Here is a 17,089-nt window from a genome sequence, read left to right as displayed (position 1 = left end):
AGGTTTGAAAACCCATTGTAGAATTTTATTAAAAAATCTGTCTACTTTGTGTCTTCTTGGGTGTTTGCATATTGATTATTAATTTACTGTAGTGATTGTTGAATAAAGAATTATGTTGTAGATTTTGAAAAATAAAACTTATTAATCAAGAAAACTTGACTGGGAAAAATTATAGAAAAACTATAGAAAATTATTATGAATGTATTCTTTTAAACCCTTTTAGATAATATAGGGAATATTAGATTATGAAAATTTGGAAGAAACTAATAAATTGAATAGTTAGGGTTTCAACTTTAAATTTGTCATTAGAACTGTGTGATTATTATGAATTTTCTAAATATAGATGAATATTCTTCTTACATCTAAAATAATTTAATTACGAAATTTATTGGAAAAATAAACTAAGTATAGTATGGCTGCATGCATGTGAAAACAAACATGCTAAAAATAGAAAGCTAAGTATAGTATGGTTGCATGCATGTGAAACAAATATGCTAAAAATAGGAAGGTTAGTATGGTTGCATGTGAAAACAAAAATGCTAAAAATAGAAAATTAAGTATAGTATGATTGCATGATTTGAGAGATCAAAGACGTGAAAATTCTAATTGCATGTGTATTTTTATTTTAAATAATTTAATTTTTAGATTTATTTATTTAAAATAATAATAATAATTTATTAATTTCTAAAATTAAATAAATATTATCCATTTAGTTATAAAGTGATTGTTAGTATTAGTGAATATTTAAGTCTAATTAAACTCTTAGTTGTATATAAATACAATTATTAATGCAAGAGGGAAGTTAATAAATAAATATTTATAATTTTATTATATTTTAAGAGAAGTTGTGGTAGAGTTCATTTTGTAATCATTTAGTTAACAATTATTTGACTTTATGAGAGAAATTATAAATAATTAAATTAAATTTATAATTTTATCTCTAGTTGCATTATGAATTAAAGGAAAAGTAAATATTAATAATAGACTTAAATAAAAGTCATATTAATATTTTAGAAATTGAAATTAATATCAATATTTAAATATAATAATATACATTTATGTTATTAATTAAATTATTTATGATTTAAGATTATTTAAATTAATAATATGATAATATTGCATGATATTTTATATGCACAAACGATTGGATATTTAAATACTTATTGTTTTAAATAAGTATATTAGTATAAAAATTTATATTAACATGTATATTCTTCGTTTATTTCTAAACACATCCTTATGACCCAAATTAAACAAAAGAAATTGACGGAATTAAATCATGTGGCTAAAAACTATGTGTTTTCTAATATTCTATTTATAGTCTTGCATTTTTTCTTTGTGTTGTTTATTTGGCCAAGTTAGGATGTAAACTAGAGGCATTTTTGAGATTTCTTTTATGATTATTTGATTGGATCTAATGATGAACTTTATTATTTGAATTGAGATTTATGTTTTATGAGCTTAATGCTTTTGAGCATTTATGAGAACTTGGATTTCGAGAACCAATGTTATTTTTTGGGTTGCTTGTTAAGGAACCAAATTTGATCAATATTACTCTTGTGGTATGGGACACTATTGTGGTTTATGATTTTTGGGAAGGTAGTCTATGTGCATGTCTATGGGAGTGACTTGCAATGGGGGACGGGGCCCAAAGTGACTACCAGGGTAACTCATTGTAAGTTGTGTAACAAGTGATAACATAATAATTAAAGTACCTTGCCTAGCCCTTTCCTTGAGATACATTAAAAAGATAAGTTGGAGATTTTTCCTCGTCCATGCCTTGAGTGCTTGTATAGACTAGGAATGAGATAGAGATGATACCTTGAGAGATATGACTAGTTTTCTCATCTTCATGAGAGGGTATCCTAGTTTTTCATAGAGTCACTATGGGGTTGGGGTCTTGAGAAACTACCAGGGTAACCTTAGAGTTGGCTCATGTGATGACTCCATAGTATGTAGCTTGAGTCTTCTTCATGGTTTTTTATATTTTCCTGTAGTGGTGTACTTGTTGGATATTACTTTTCATGGTGCATTTATTAGGAGTTGTTACTCATTGATTGGATGTCATTTATTCTTGGCAGTTGACTTTAATTGATGAATGATCAATTATTCATTGGTGGTGTTTTTATTGTTGGAGTTAGTGATTAGTAGTTTACTTTTATTGATAAAAATTATTATTTGTTGGTCATTGTACTTATGACACTTGAAATTGATTTCAAAATGGTTGTATATTTTTGGTCTTGGTATTTGTATGTTGACTTGATATGAGATGTTAGTATTGAAATGAGTGTCCTTTTGATTTCAATTATCTCTTCCTCTTGAGTAGTTTGTGTTACCCTTGAGGTAGTCTCGGCTATCAAGCTTCCTTGCCTAGGATTATTTTATGATTTGATTATCTGTGTGTGGATCGTACATTATCTCTCTACACGATGATAGTGGGAGCTTGATTAGGTGACCACGTGGTTGGGAGATAGTGTATTCTTACCATTTGGGTCCCCCTCAGATTAATAGATGTTGGATTCTCCTTGATACAGTGGTACCATTATCATTCTTCCTCTTATCTTCAAGACTTCTATTCATTTGATGTATCTATGTTAACGTGTTTTGAGATCCTATGAGATATTATGTTGTATATTGATGTACTTGTATCTATTTTCACATATCCTATGACATGTGTAACAAATGTTATTCATTAGATGCGCTTTCATATTATTAGTTGTACTTATTCATTTTTGTATATGACTATGTATGTGTTTATTCATTTTATGATTATGGACATTGTAATTGAGACTTAAAATTATTAATAAAATTTTATTAAATGTGACTCAATGTGAAGGAATCCTTAAGGAATTGAAACTGTATTTATAATTGATTATGTGTTGTTGATGTGTATGTATATATTGCTTTCACATTATTATTACTTTGATGTTATTTAAACCTAAAAAAGAAAGTCCAGTAAACTTTGTAACATATTAGGTTTATTTCTTTTGGGTTCCCAAGTGGGGTGTTACATTTGGTCATTACAGTCGCTTATTGTTGGATCTGACTATATTTTACGTTGGTGGTTGAGTTCAAAATAATGTACTTTTGCATCCCTTTTTTTGCAATGATGACTGAGATGACTCTGGTGATGTGTTAATATTTTGGGTCATCTCACAAAAGTATGTAATTGATTGCAACTCTCTTAACAACATCAAAGGGAAATTGGATATTAAAAAAAAATGCTATATGCTTGGCATGCTATTCTTGATTTGGGGAACAATCAACAACAATCTAAGAATATTTATACAACCTTACAATAAAATCAGCCATAGACTTGTCCAAACTTAGTTGAGGTGTTTAGCATTGGATTTGTATAGGCTAGGGAAGAATACTTTGACTATAATGGGGATCACTGTCATGTAATTTTCACCTCACCACCAGATCATAGAAGATGGTTTTTCTTTATTTAGTGTGTCAAAGAACATGCGGTACTCAACGGTGAGACCACCTTATACTAAGATATTGTACGGTGGAGGACTAGCCCAATAGCGAAGAAGGCCCATGATAGAGTATGGGCATGTTAGTTTCTTGGACATGCACTAAATATTGTGCATGGTGAAGTACAATGAAGTTGTTACACTGAAGGGATGAAGGGAAACTCTTGAGGCCAAAGGAAGTGCTTGAAGGTGAAAGGAGTGTTAGAGGCCAAAGGAAGTGTTAAAGGTCGAAGGGAGTATCGAGATGTTGAAGGGAGTGTCAAAGGCTGAAGGGATTTTCTAGAGGCAAAGGGAGTGTCTGGATGGAGAAGGGAGCTTCCAAGGCCAAAGGGACTGACTCAAGGTTGAAGGGAGTGACTATTAGGACAATTAGTGGAGGAGTGACTAAGGCTACCATTAACCATTTTTTTTTTTGTGATAGTTAATGCATTGAATTTTACAACAAATTGCAATGTGTATAAATTGCTGCATGTTTTGTTGGACTTGCAAGGGCATAATATCATGTTGATTGTAACAAAATCTGAGCCCGTGAGCCTATGTAAGAATTTGTAGTTCATTGTATGTAATATTAATTATTTTAATACAAAGAATTTTCTCAAGTTCTTGGGTGATGGGTTTTCCCAAAAGGGTTTCCCACGTCAAATATGGTCTCCTTTGTATATCTTGTGTGCATCATATTTTCTATGTTCTTGTTTCTTTTGTTAATCTTAATATTTTGAAGTAGATTTTCTCTATGATTTCTCCTATAAATTCGCATTAGGAAGAAATTTCCATGAATAGCTTTCCTAACAAGTGGCATTAGATCCAAACCATTTTGTTTTATCCTTGTTCAGCAAGGTTGGTCATTTGTGTCAATTTGGTTCTAGTGGGAGTTTGCAAAGTATTCATCTAGAAGTTGAGATGTCAGGAGTTTTAGGGAGAATATACATTGAAAATTTCAACAACACAAACTTTGAGTTGTGGAAACTTAAAGTTGAAGATATGTTGGTTAACTGAGGTCTAGGGATTGCTATTTTTGGCAACAAGCCTTGAAGCATGAGGCTGGAAGATTGGGATCCAATAGATCGAAAGGCTAGATGATTGATAAGGTTGTGTCTTGCGAATTCTGTTCTGTTGAACATTTATAAGGAGAAAGCTGCACATTCTTTGTGAAAGAAGTTGGGAGATATTTATTAGGGACAATACTTGGTAAAAAAATATCTTCTTGAGATATAAGTTGTACTCTCTAAAGATGGATAGAGAACAATTGTGACAAATCATTTCAATGCATTCAATTTGGTAATTGCATAACTAACATTTTTTGGTTTGTTCGTTAGTGAATAAGAGCATTGCATGTTAATGTTGTGCTTGTTCCTTGGTTCATAGGATCATCGTGTGATGATCATTGGAAGTACTACCACCTAGTTTAAAATGGATAAAGTAGTTTCTGCACTTCTATCAAAGGAGATGTCAAGGAAACATTTTGAGGTGGCTAAAGAGGCTCTCACTATTTGAGTCATATTGAAGGACAAAGGCAAGAATAACATGAAGCTTGAATATTCTAGAAAGAAGTCCAAAGTGAAGTGTTGGAACTGCAGGTGGACTAGTCATATCCGAAAGGATTACAAAAAGAAGAAGAATAAGAAAATGGAGATTTCTTCTAATTCTTAGCCTTCTTAGAGTGATGATGAAGTTGCAATCAATGATGCTTTTTCTAATCAATCATGATGATGACTAGTTAGTGTAATTCAATCTTCATGTGGAAGATGTTTGTCATGATGTCATGTGTGACTCGACACTATTGTAGAGTGAGAGTTTTTGGTAGTGAGGTAGATTCTATGTGTGATGTGACACCATAATTTAGTGGGAGTTGTCACCAAAATTTATCAAGAGTTGTTGGCAATGAGGTAGTGAATGATCTTCATTAGTATTGTAGATGTTGAAGGCATGCGATTCAAATGTTGCAAAATGATCTTTTCATATTTGCTAAAGTACTATTTAAAGATGCTAATCTTCATGTGACTGAAGATGTTGACATATTGAAAGCTCAACAAAGTCTTTGATAAAGGTGTAGATTATGGTATGGTCATTTGGAGCATGTTATCTCTTTGGTTGAGATTTTTTAGGCCATGTTGTCATGTTTATGTTCCTGAGGCTATGGTTGGAATTTTGACATTGATCTTGGTTTAGTTTCTATATATTGAATATATTGATTGTTTTCTGGATACTTTTTGAAATTGCAATGTTGCATTTGGAGTTTGCATGGAATGATTAGTTACATGTGCTCATAAATATTTAGAAACTATGGTTATGTTTTTAAATGGATTCATATCATATTGACTTTACTTGTGTAGTTCTTAGTCTATATGTGGGAGATTGGCTTTGAGGCTCGAGACTGTAAGTTATAGGTTGTATATGTTGTTGATTTTGAATTCATGTTATATACCTTGGAGGCATCAAAATGAGAAAAATTTAGTTTGAACAGTGTACATGGTCATGTTATGTAACTTCATGTCCATGTGAGTACCTACTTCATCAAGTGGGAGATTCTTGGGTATGCTGAAGCACATATAATACTCAATGGTAAGACCATCATATAGTGTGTGTCACCATACAGTGAGATATCACACGATGTGAAACTTGTCTAATGGTGAAGTAGGCTAACAGTGGAGTGTTTGGGCATGCAACTTCTTGGATAGATAATCAATCTCATGTATGGTGAAGAAGTAAAGTAGAAGTTATTACTCTGAAGGGCCAAAGGGAGTGTCTAGAGGACGAAGGGATTTTCTAAGGTAGAAGGGAGTTTCAGAGGATGAAGGGAGTATCTAGAGGCAAAAGAGAGTGTCCATATGCTGAAGGAAGAGTTTGAGGCTAAAGGGAGTGTCTAGGAACTCAAGGGAGTATCCAAGACTGAAGAGAGTGTTTAGAGATGAATAGAATGTCTAGATGACAAAGGGAGTGTTCGAGGCTGAAGGGAGTGACTCAATGTCAAAGGGAGTTTCTAAAGCCAAGAAGAGTGACCAAATCTAAATGGACTAATGTGATGTTGAAGGGAGTGACCTAAGGCTGAAGGGAGTAACTGTCCAGAACATTGTTGGAGGAGTGAATAAGGTTTTTAGTAATTGTTTTGTTTTGTGGTAGTTAATGCATTGGATTTCGTAACAAATTGTAGTGTGTATAAATTACTATATGTCTTGTTGGACATAACAAGGGTGTAATTTCAAGTTGATTGTAACATAATCTGAGCCTATGTAAGAATCCATAGTTCATTGTATATACCACAATACAAAGAATTTGCTTGGGTTCTTGGCTCTTGGGTTTTCCTTGAAAGGGTTTCCTAGGTTAAATATGGTCTCCTTTATTTATATTATGTGCATTGGATTTTCTATGTTCTTGTTTCTTTTTCTTATCTCAATGTTCTGAAGTAGATTTGAACTCTTTATTATTTCACCCATAAATTGACATTATGAAGGTATATCCGCACTGTTGCTTTCCTAATACACTTAAGTATGAGTTTGGTATAATGTAATAATTTGCCTTTATTTTTAATATTTTGTGAAATATTGAGGCATTTAACATCAAGTAGCAAAGAGTGTTAAAAAGAATTACAACATCTTGAAAGTAAGCAATAGTAAAACAAGGAAAATCCTAACTAAACAAGGTGATCCCAAAATTCATGAGCCCTAGAGAAATTCAAGAGTGATAAAGCTTTATGATATATATTAAAATGAAAATAGCTACTTGATAATAGTTTCCTTCAATGAAACCAAGCGAAATGGCTAATTAAGACATAGTTTCAAAGATTTACCTGGCCATGCATGTACACTTTTTGAAACAAGAAAAATAAAATCATTGGCTATTATTTAGGTAGATAAAAGAAGAATTATGTAATGAGTAAATTTGTAAGATTTCTCTGTGTACTTGATTAATCTTGTTTCTTTTTCTTCAATGATATTTCATCTTGTTTTTTGTAGTCAAAACTATCCAATTTTGACAATTTTACCTTGTATGATGTATGTCATGCCCAAAAATACAGGGCAAAAACACATTAACAAATTTATTTATTTTAAGGTGATAAAAGGATTAAATGTAATACATAAGTATTTTCTTATTATATTTTAAACTTAAAATTTCATAGCTAAGTATATATATCAACATGTTCTATGATTAATCTAAATTAAACGAATGTGATTACCAATCATAAAAATGTGCAATAAGGTAACACCATCACATCTAATTTTTAAGTAACATTTGCAAAACTGAAAACAAAACTATAAGACTCAATGCAAGAATATTTACTCAATCACTTTTTCTATAAATCTACCTAGTTCAAAGGCTCCACCGGGAAAGAACCAATAAGAAAACTCGGCTTCGTTGCCATTACAACAAGGTTTTGAAATACAAAATACATAGGATTCAAATCCCAAAATTTACAATAATGTAATTGAATTTCCTTTATGACCCTCATCAAGGGTTCCATATCAATTTCTGCAACACATTTCTAAGAACCGTGGAGGGAACAAAATCTGATCAGGTGACCAAAAACAATTCAAACATACATATTCATACAAGGTTTTCACAACAAGATCTATAATGAATCAACACTAGGGAAAGGTGGATTCTTGCAACTAGGAGAAGTCAATCACAACACCAAATTAGATGCCCAATCAGGGCTATTAACCAAGAACTTCCGTTCTACCATTTAAAAATGCCATACTCATATGAGGTTTGTGCTGACGGGTAGGGGCCCATAACACCCTACCCTCTCTCCCTCTTCTCATCCTAAGAAGAGACTCTACACTGGTTGGAGTCCAACTAAACAAACCTTTCCCAAAATTGGTCACTTCTGCCCTCTCCAAGGGTGAGTCATACCAAAACACCCATGCAAGAAAAGTCTCAAAATTGCAAACATAAACATGAAAGGAAATCATCCAAAATAACATGGTTTTCAAATCTTCCCAACATACCCACAAACATACAAACATTGAAACAACAACAAAGTAGCATAAGCATGAAACAAATATGAAAACTGAATAAGGGAGATGAGAATTTCCTACCTTCACAAATAGGTAATGGCAATGAACAAATTTGAGTAGAGTTTCCACTTTCTTCCTTCAATCTTCAAGAACTCCTCTCTAAATGTAGAGATTGGGTAACCCTTAAACTACTCCAAGAAGGGCCTCTAAAAAGGCCTCAAAATCAACCACCAAAAAGACCATAACTTCTCCCACCCACCTACAAATCTAGAAGCTCCTAACTCAAGCCACACTATGGTTAAACACTAAGTGGAGGTGAGGTAAGGCAACTCATGGTAACCACTTGCAATTTTCGCACAAAGGTAAAATGAGACTTTTTGAGTGATCTCAAAAGTCAACAAAAGGGGCTTAGGGGTTGGAAAAGACCCCCAACCCATACCCATACCCCTTGGGCATAATTATTTCATGTTTTAAAGCCAAAAGCTAGGAAATAATTAGGACCAACTAACAACTCTAAAAAGGAGATTAAGCACTAATCCAGATTAAGGGTGACTAAATTCAATTAAGAACCCAATTAGCAAAAAGACACTAACTGAATCTGACTTAGGTCCAAAGGTTACACAACTAACCCTAACTAGCACGCTGAAGAACATAAGCAAATTCACGAGCGTCAAGTGACACTATAAGAACACAGTTACGAACATTAACTTTTACCGATCATAAAAATATACATACATACATCTCACAATTAATTTAATTATGAACAAAAAGGTTTCCAAGATTAGCACATAGAGATCAGTTCTATTCCTCCGTCAGGTTTCTCGGCTAAAATATCTGCACACTCATTGCACACATCAGTAGTCCCGTAAAATCACATGTACATATGTATATATACATATAAGAAATTCACATAAATTTAAACATACATCAATCAGGGTTTCTTTCATCCTACTTATATCCTTAATCATAAAGATTCCAAAATCAATGTGTTAATCCTACATTTTACTTAATTCATCAACATACATATACATAAAACCTTAAATGATGAATATCAAATATCTAAAAGTAACATAACACACCATGAAATAATCAAATATGTTCAAGCATTAGATAATGTCTCGACATCTCGATTCGTGAGTATCAAAATAACAGTAATGTATCACTATGCTACGATGGATCGGAGCAACTCAGAACATAATGCTTCAATTACTTAACTATTTAATTCATTTCTACTCACATTTAATCATCAGTAATTACATAATCAATATGACATAAAACTTATTCATTAATTCAGACTAAATACAAGAATAGTCATTAAGGTCACAAAATCAATAACATCATCATTAAGTGAAACACCTTGTATTATTGTTAGTGCAAATTTATTGTTTGAACAGTCGAGACAATGTAGTTTGTTCTTGAATTACTTAATTATTTAAAACATTAATGTATTAGGATCTCAATTCTTATTAGGACATCTAAACCATAAAACATTATTTCATATCCATTCTAATCGCCTACAACAATTTAACAAGGGAATTCATATTTAAAAAGTACATGTGAGGAGGGACCTTACATCCTCCCCCACTAGCCTTTGGCTTCCTCCTGGAAGTCACTCAACTAAAATGTTCATGCTATGCTAGTCCTATACTCAAAGTTCTGGAGAGGGTGGGGCACGAATATTTTTCACTAGTAATCCCCAACCCTAATGTTAACATCCACTTAATCGTCAGGAATCCCTTTTTGTAGGCCCATCATATGTCATTTGCCAACAAAATTTAAAAGAAAGTGCCTCACAATTTAAATTCGACATCAAGGATGAAACATCCAACTCAAAAGTCAAAAATCAAAGAAATAAAGAGTGGCCACAATAGTAAAATTTTAATCAAGAAATAAAGACATAACCAAGAGGCAAAATAGAATCGTCAATAATACAGTTGGCTAAACAGCCCCACATCACACTGTCGGCAAAAAGGAAGAACATTAAGAGTACCAAAATAAGAAATTAGGCAAATGAGGAAATAAATCCAATTACTCACAAAAATTTAAATTGCTAACATAATGTGACCATACCAAGGTCTCTGAGAAAATAAGGAATCTTAGTTTTCCCCAAATACATCACAGGTATCAAGAATTGAAATAAGATGGAGGTCTAATGACCATGTCGCTCAACTATGATTGATCTTACGTACTAACTACAATGCTTCTACGAGTGATCGGTTTAGCCCAAATCTGACTTCTTCTAGAGATGTTGAGAAACACTTTCTCTTTGACTTCTAGGTTGTTTGATTGATCCACTTTCGTGATTCATAGTTGTTTTAGGGTTCTTAATTTAGTTTTCCCTTAAGGTGATTGTGTTCAATAAAATTTTGATTTCTCAAAGAGATCATAATATACTTTAATATAACTATAACATTCTCAAAACATAAATTGAATTCTAATTTCCAATTTATAACTTAAATCTCACACCTTTGATTACTTATATTTCAAAAGTTTGTTCAAAACTCTTAACTATAATTACAACCTTATTTTACTAACGATTTTGTTAAAACTATAATCTATTTAAATTAACACATCTAAATAATAACATTATAACTAAAATAAGATACAACTCAATGATAAAATAAATGAAACATAATATCATTTTCAATTAATCTAATTCAATCACTACAACTAACGATCTATAATTTGCAACCTTTCTTTAATCTATCATACTAAAATTAAAATAAAATAATACTAATTAAAATTTTAACCAGGACAATATAATCGAAAAAGGAATTTATTACATATACATATATATATTTTTAAGGTACTAATTAACTAACATTAACAAAACATGTACATTGAACACAACTTAACTAAATACACTTTAATAAAATTCAAGTTTAAAATTATCAAATATTGACACGACTTTATTAACTAGGCTAACAACTATCATCACACTATTAACTAATACTAACACTAACTAATAACTTCTAACCCACACAACCCACTTAAAATAATAACCAACTAATATATAAATCAAACTACTTAATAAATGAATAAAAACTAAATAATTTAAAACTTTAAATAGATAAACTATCATCAAATAAATCCTAACTATCCTACCATTATTACTAACTTATCACTAATACTAATCCAAAGTTAAATATAACTAAATCTTACTAACACACACCAAAACATATTGACAAAGCTATTAGGTAGGCTAATTTACAACTAGCCTAGGATCTACCTATTTCCTTGGCCCCTTGGCCTCCTACCTGACCCACACCCCAAGGCGCTCTACGCAGACCTCAAGGCAATGCGCGCTGCCCCAATACAATGTCAGAGGTGCGCAGACCTGCCCCACATCGTTAACATGTAGTAAACCCCCGTATTGCATGCACTAGGAGTGGAAAGATGGGGGAAATTAAGTGGAGTTTTAATAAATTGAAGTCCCTTTAAACATGGGTACACGCTTTCTCACTGGTGCCAAAATGAAATGCTGACCAAGTTTTTTGGACATGTGAACAATAGTTCCAAGTCGTGCTTTCCCCTTAACAACATAGTAAGGAATGTTCATTTTCCTACAAAGTGCAGGAAGCCACACTACAAGCTCTATGGGATCAACGTCGTGTGCAATTACAACCAATTGAGCTTTACTCTATTCAATAAGGTAAGTTACGTGATTGATACCATATTTCACAACAATGGCTTCTTGACTTCAATTGGCTTTCCTTCTGTCTCTGACTGTGCCTTCTTCAAAAGTCTTTCCTTCTTTTTTTTTTTTTTTTTTTTGCAGATTTGTCTTATGGTCTGTATTTTAAAAGTGTCTTAAACAGGTTTGTGTGAGATTCTTGTCGAGAGTCTTGGTGAACTGGTTAAGAGCGAGGGGGTGGGACTTGAGGCGTTGCTTGAGAATGTGGTGCTGCCATTGGATGCGGATTATCTTGGGCCATTTGACAAAGCGGTGTAGATCCTTCTTGGGCGGCAGTGCTCCTCCGATACCAAACTGCTTGGGATGCTTCTCAACAAAGGATTGACCACTTTGGCCACCTTCTTCTTCATAGGCGCCGCTGGCTTCACCCCTCTCTTTGGTGCCTGCATTCATCCTCGCACCTCATTATTCATTGAACTATTGCACCTCATGTCAAAGATGATGGGCGCTATGAATGGAGGTCAAAACATGACTTATAGACATGGGAAACTAACAAATGAGCATACATTTGGCTGTCGATAAGTTCATAGCGGCCCTAGCTAGTGATAAAAATTGTAATGATAATATTTCTGACATAATATCTCCCCTTCTTTATAAATACCTTCAGTGCTTTTCCAATCGTTCATCTCCCACAAACCCAAGTGTTGAGCCAAAATGACACCATTTGAATGGGATGTTCACATGCCCACAAACATAATGGATTATCCATCTCTCATGTAGGAATATTAAAAAGGCATGTCCTTTAAAAACAATTCTTTGAATTATATAAATCTAGGTCTAAACCATACTTAAATAGCTAAGTGTCAATTCTCTGACTGGGTATTCCTCGCTTGATCTTACTTACTGAACAAGACTATATTCTATGTTTCCTCATTCATTGGGTTCAATTTGCAAATAATTTTACCACTTCTGCAAAAGGTGATAAAGTATTTTGCTTGTTGTAGATGTGATGAGTTGCATGAAGATGCTTGTACAAAGGTTTTATGTCATGCAACTCTCTGTGCATCCAATAAATCCCAAACTCCACCATTATTGAGTATAAAGCAGTCAATGCAATATAAGCAGGCCAACCAACATCACTTACACGAGCATAACACTTTGTCCAACCATGTTCAATCATATATTCTGACAATGTAGGAAGAGCAGTATACAAAGGCATGGCCTTCATAGAGACCATTATCTGCAAGAAGATGGGTTCTTTTGAAGGTATATCCTCTGTGGTGAAATAAGCATTGCGATTCCAGTAATATATATAAAAGCACCAGAGGCCTGCGCTTGCGAAATAAACAATAATCCCAGCAATGTAATTGTGCAACCATGTCTGTAAAACTTTAGGCCATGGTGACCAAATGTACCTTGGAAAAAGTGAGTCCAACACCAATCTATTATACCAATCTATCTCTTCCACAAACATCTGCAAGTATTTTAGAACTCCGCTTGCCATTTACGATCCAAAATTTCACGTCGGATGAAGAAGCATTTACACTTGCAGACTGAGATGCAGCCAAAGAATCCAAAAAAGATAAGCAGAACAGTACGAAAACAAGGAAACCTAAATTAAATCTTTGAAATCCCTTCATGACTAGCTATTTGGGTATGATCAAGGTCGATCAAATCTTGAGAAAGAATGATGTGAATCTAAGCCTACTGGCTTTTGAAAGAATAGCATGAGGTCGCAATTTCTAAGCTGACAAGACCAGCCAAGCACAGGATATGACTAAACTAGGAGGCTTTTATTTGGAAACGACATCCCGCAACACTACAAAACTATAGCACCGGCTACGATGCAACATATTTGCATCGAGTCGCTGCCCGTTCCTTGATTGACTTCATTGTCCTTCGTTCCAATCGACTGCCACTCCATCAGACACATTGATTTCTTACAACTACCCTAGCCACCCAAACATGGTGCTTTCCAAGGGTCTTTTGGCTCACTACCCAAGCACATAATATGTTGATTTGGACTTGCACGCTAGCTGAGGATGATGATCTTCAAGAAGGTTAAAGGTGACATGTTGGAGGGGGATATTTAAAAGACTTTCCTCCCATATCTAAGCCACCCACCTTTTGACCCTAGCCGACCAGCACTTCACAAAACCCAAAGACTGCAAATCGCATCAAGGAGGCCGCCCGTGGTCCCATCCATCAAATCAAGTTGCTGGGAAAATGAATTCGTATGGACAGGGGATATTAATGTTTTGAATGTTTGCAAATTTCATTCAAGTTAAGTTTGACTTTTGTGTTTAAAAAAAATTCCCTTCTCCCACATGTGTTTCAATTTTGAACAAATAAACTTTGCATCGACTAAGACCATTAAATATTGGCAAATTAAACCCAATGGTGCCATGAAACAGAAGAAATGTCCTCCTCTTAACTGCCCATCTCTATCTCATATCGATCAAACAATGATGTGTGCAGTTTCCCATGCACTTTTGGATTCAAGTGGAATGGGTAGATGAAGACTTTAGGGGATGGAGAGTTAAGTTAAAAAGTTTGCTAGGTAAAGACTTAGGATAGAAGATATTTTATTTATTTTACTTTTATTGTAAATTTATTTCTTTTAATATTAATTAAATTTAAACAAGGTTTTACAAAAAAAAATTCTTATTGGGTATATGCTCTGTTGCAAAAAAAAAAAAATTAAACTTTTCCTCATACAAAATACAGCATCCGGTAGATGCTTATTTTGAGTATACATTTTTTTTTGAAACCTTTCTCTTGTTTCTTTGAAAGCCTATATATATATATATATATATATATAATTTTAATTTTATTTTTATCTGAATTATAAATCTTGCTAATACAATAAGATAGGATTATTTCTCCTTCAAATCAAATACATAAATTTAAGAGGAGGTTTAGTCCATGCAGTTTTAAACTTCCATATTGTATATGGACCCATTATTGCTCAAGTGTTATGAAATCAGACGCTTTGATACCAAAATGTCATGCCCAAAAATACAGGGCAAAAACACACTAACAAATTTATTTATTTTAAGGTGATAAAAGGATTAAATGTAATACATAAGTATTTTCTTAACATATTTTAAACTTAAAATTTCATAGCTAAGTATATATATCAACATGTTCTATGATTAATCTAAATTAAATGAATGTGATTACCAATCATAAAAATGTGCAATAAGGTAACACCATCACATCTAATTTTTAAGTAACATTTGCAAAACTGAAAACAAAACTATAAGACTCAATGCAAGAATATTTACTCAATCACTTTTTCTATAAACCTACCTGGTTCAAAGGCTCCGTCAGGAAAGAACCAATAAGAAAACTCGGCTTCGTTGCCATTACAACAAGGTTTTGAAATACAAAATACATAGGATTCCAATCCCAAAATTTACAATAATGTAATTGAATTTCCTTTATGACCCTCATCAAGGGTTCCATATCAATTTCTGCAACACATTTCTAAGAACTGTGGAGGGAACAAAATCTGATCAGGTGACCAAAAACAATTCAAACATACATATTCATACAAGATTTTCTCAACAAGATCTACAATGAATCAACACTAGGGAAAGGTGGATTCTTGCAACTAGGAGAAGTCAATCACAACACCAAATCAGATGCCCAATCGGGGCTATTAACCAAGAACTTTCGTTCTACCATTTAAAATGCCATACTCATACGAGGTTTGTGCTGACGGGTAGGGGCCCATAACACCCTACCCTCTCTCCCTCTTCTCATCCTAAGAAGAGACTCTACACTGGTTGGAGTCCAACTAAACAGACCTTTCCCAAAATTGGTCACTTCTGCCCTCTCCAAGGGTGAGTCATACCAAAACACCCATGCAAGAAAAGTCTCAAAATTGCAAACATAAACATGAAAGGAAATCATTCAAAATAACATGGTTTTCAAATCTTTCCAACATACCCACAAACATACAAACATTGAAACAACAACAAAGTAGCATAAGCATGAAACAAATATGAAAACTGAATAAGGGAGATGAGAATTTTCTACCTTCACAAAGAGGTAATGGCAATGAACAAATTTGAGTAGAGTTTCCACTTCCTTCCTTCAATCTTCAAGAACTCCTCTCTAAATGTAGAGATTGGGTAACCCTTAAACTACTCCAAGAAGGGCCTCTAAAAAGGCCTCAAACTCAACCACCAAAAAGACCATAACTTCTCCCACCCACCTACAAATCTAGAAGCTTCTAACTCAAGCCACACTATGGTTAAACACTAAGCGGAGGTGAGGTAAGGCAACTCATGGTAACCACTTGCAATTTTCGCACAAAGGTAAAATGAGACTTTTTGAGTGATCTCAAAAGTCAACAAAAGGGGCTTAGGGGTTGGAAAAGACCCCCAACCCATACCCATACCCCTTGGGCATAATTATTTCATGTTTTAAAGCCAAAAGCTAGGAAATAATTAGGACCAACTAACAACTCTAAAAAGGAGATTAAGCACTAATCTAGATTAAGGGTGACTGAATTCGATTAAGAACCCAATTAGCAAAAAGACACTAACTGAATCTGACTTAGGTCCAAAGGTTACACAGCTAACCCTAACTAGCATGCTGAAGAACATAAGCAAATTCATGAGTGTCAAGTGACACTATAAGAACACAGTTACGAACATTAACTTTTACCGATCATAGAAAGATACATACATACATCTCACAATTAATTTAATTATGAACAACAAGGTTTCCAAGATTAGCACATAGAGATCAGTTCTATTCCTCCGTTGGGTTTCTCAGCTAAAATATCTGCACACTCATTGCACACATCAGTAGTCCCGTAAAATCACATGTACATATGTATATATACATATAAGAAATCCACATAAATTTAAACATACATCAATCAGGGTTTCTTTCATCCTACTTATATCCTTAGTCATAAAGATTCCAAAATCAATGTGTTAATCCTACATTTTACTTAATTCATCAACATACATATACATAAAACCTTAAATGACGAATATCAAATA

General features: G+C 33.4%; 2 pseudogenes; both read right to left on the bottom strand.

Annotated features, from left to right (window-relative positions):
- Window positions 1-11,852: 11,852 nt before the first annotated feature.
- Window positions 11,853-12,517, bottom strand: LOC149536042 (large ribosomal subunit protein eL8y pseudogene; annotated as a pseudogene).
- A 494-nt stretch (window positions 12,518-13,011) lies between these two features.
- LOC149536041 (delta(7)-sterol-C5(6)-desaturase pseudogene) lies at window positions 13,012-13,572 on the bottom strand (annotated as a pseudogene).
- Window positions 13,573-17,089: the final 3,517 nt, after the last annotated feature.

The sequence above is a fragment of the Cupressus sempervirens genome, chromosome 10 (assembly GCF_028749045.1).
Source record: "Cupressus sempervirens isolate cs-2001-9-10 chromosome 10, ASM2874904v1, whole genome shotgun sequence".
NCBI classification, from domain to species: domain Eukaryota; kingdom Viridiplantae; phylum Streptophyta; class Pinopsida; order Cupressales; family Cupressaceae; genus Cupressus; species Cupressus sempervirens.
The sequence above is the reverse complement of the archived record's forward strand: the minus strand, read 5'-3'. Positions and strand labels throughout refer to the sequence as shown.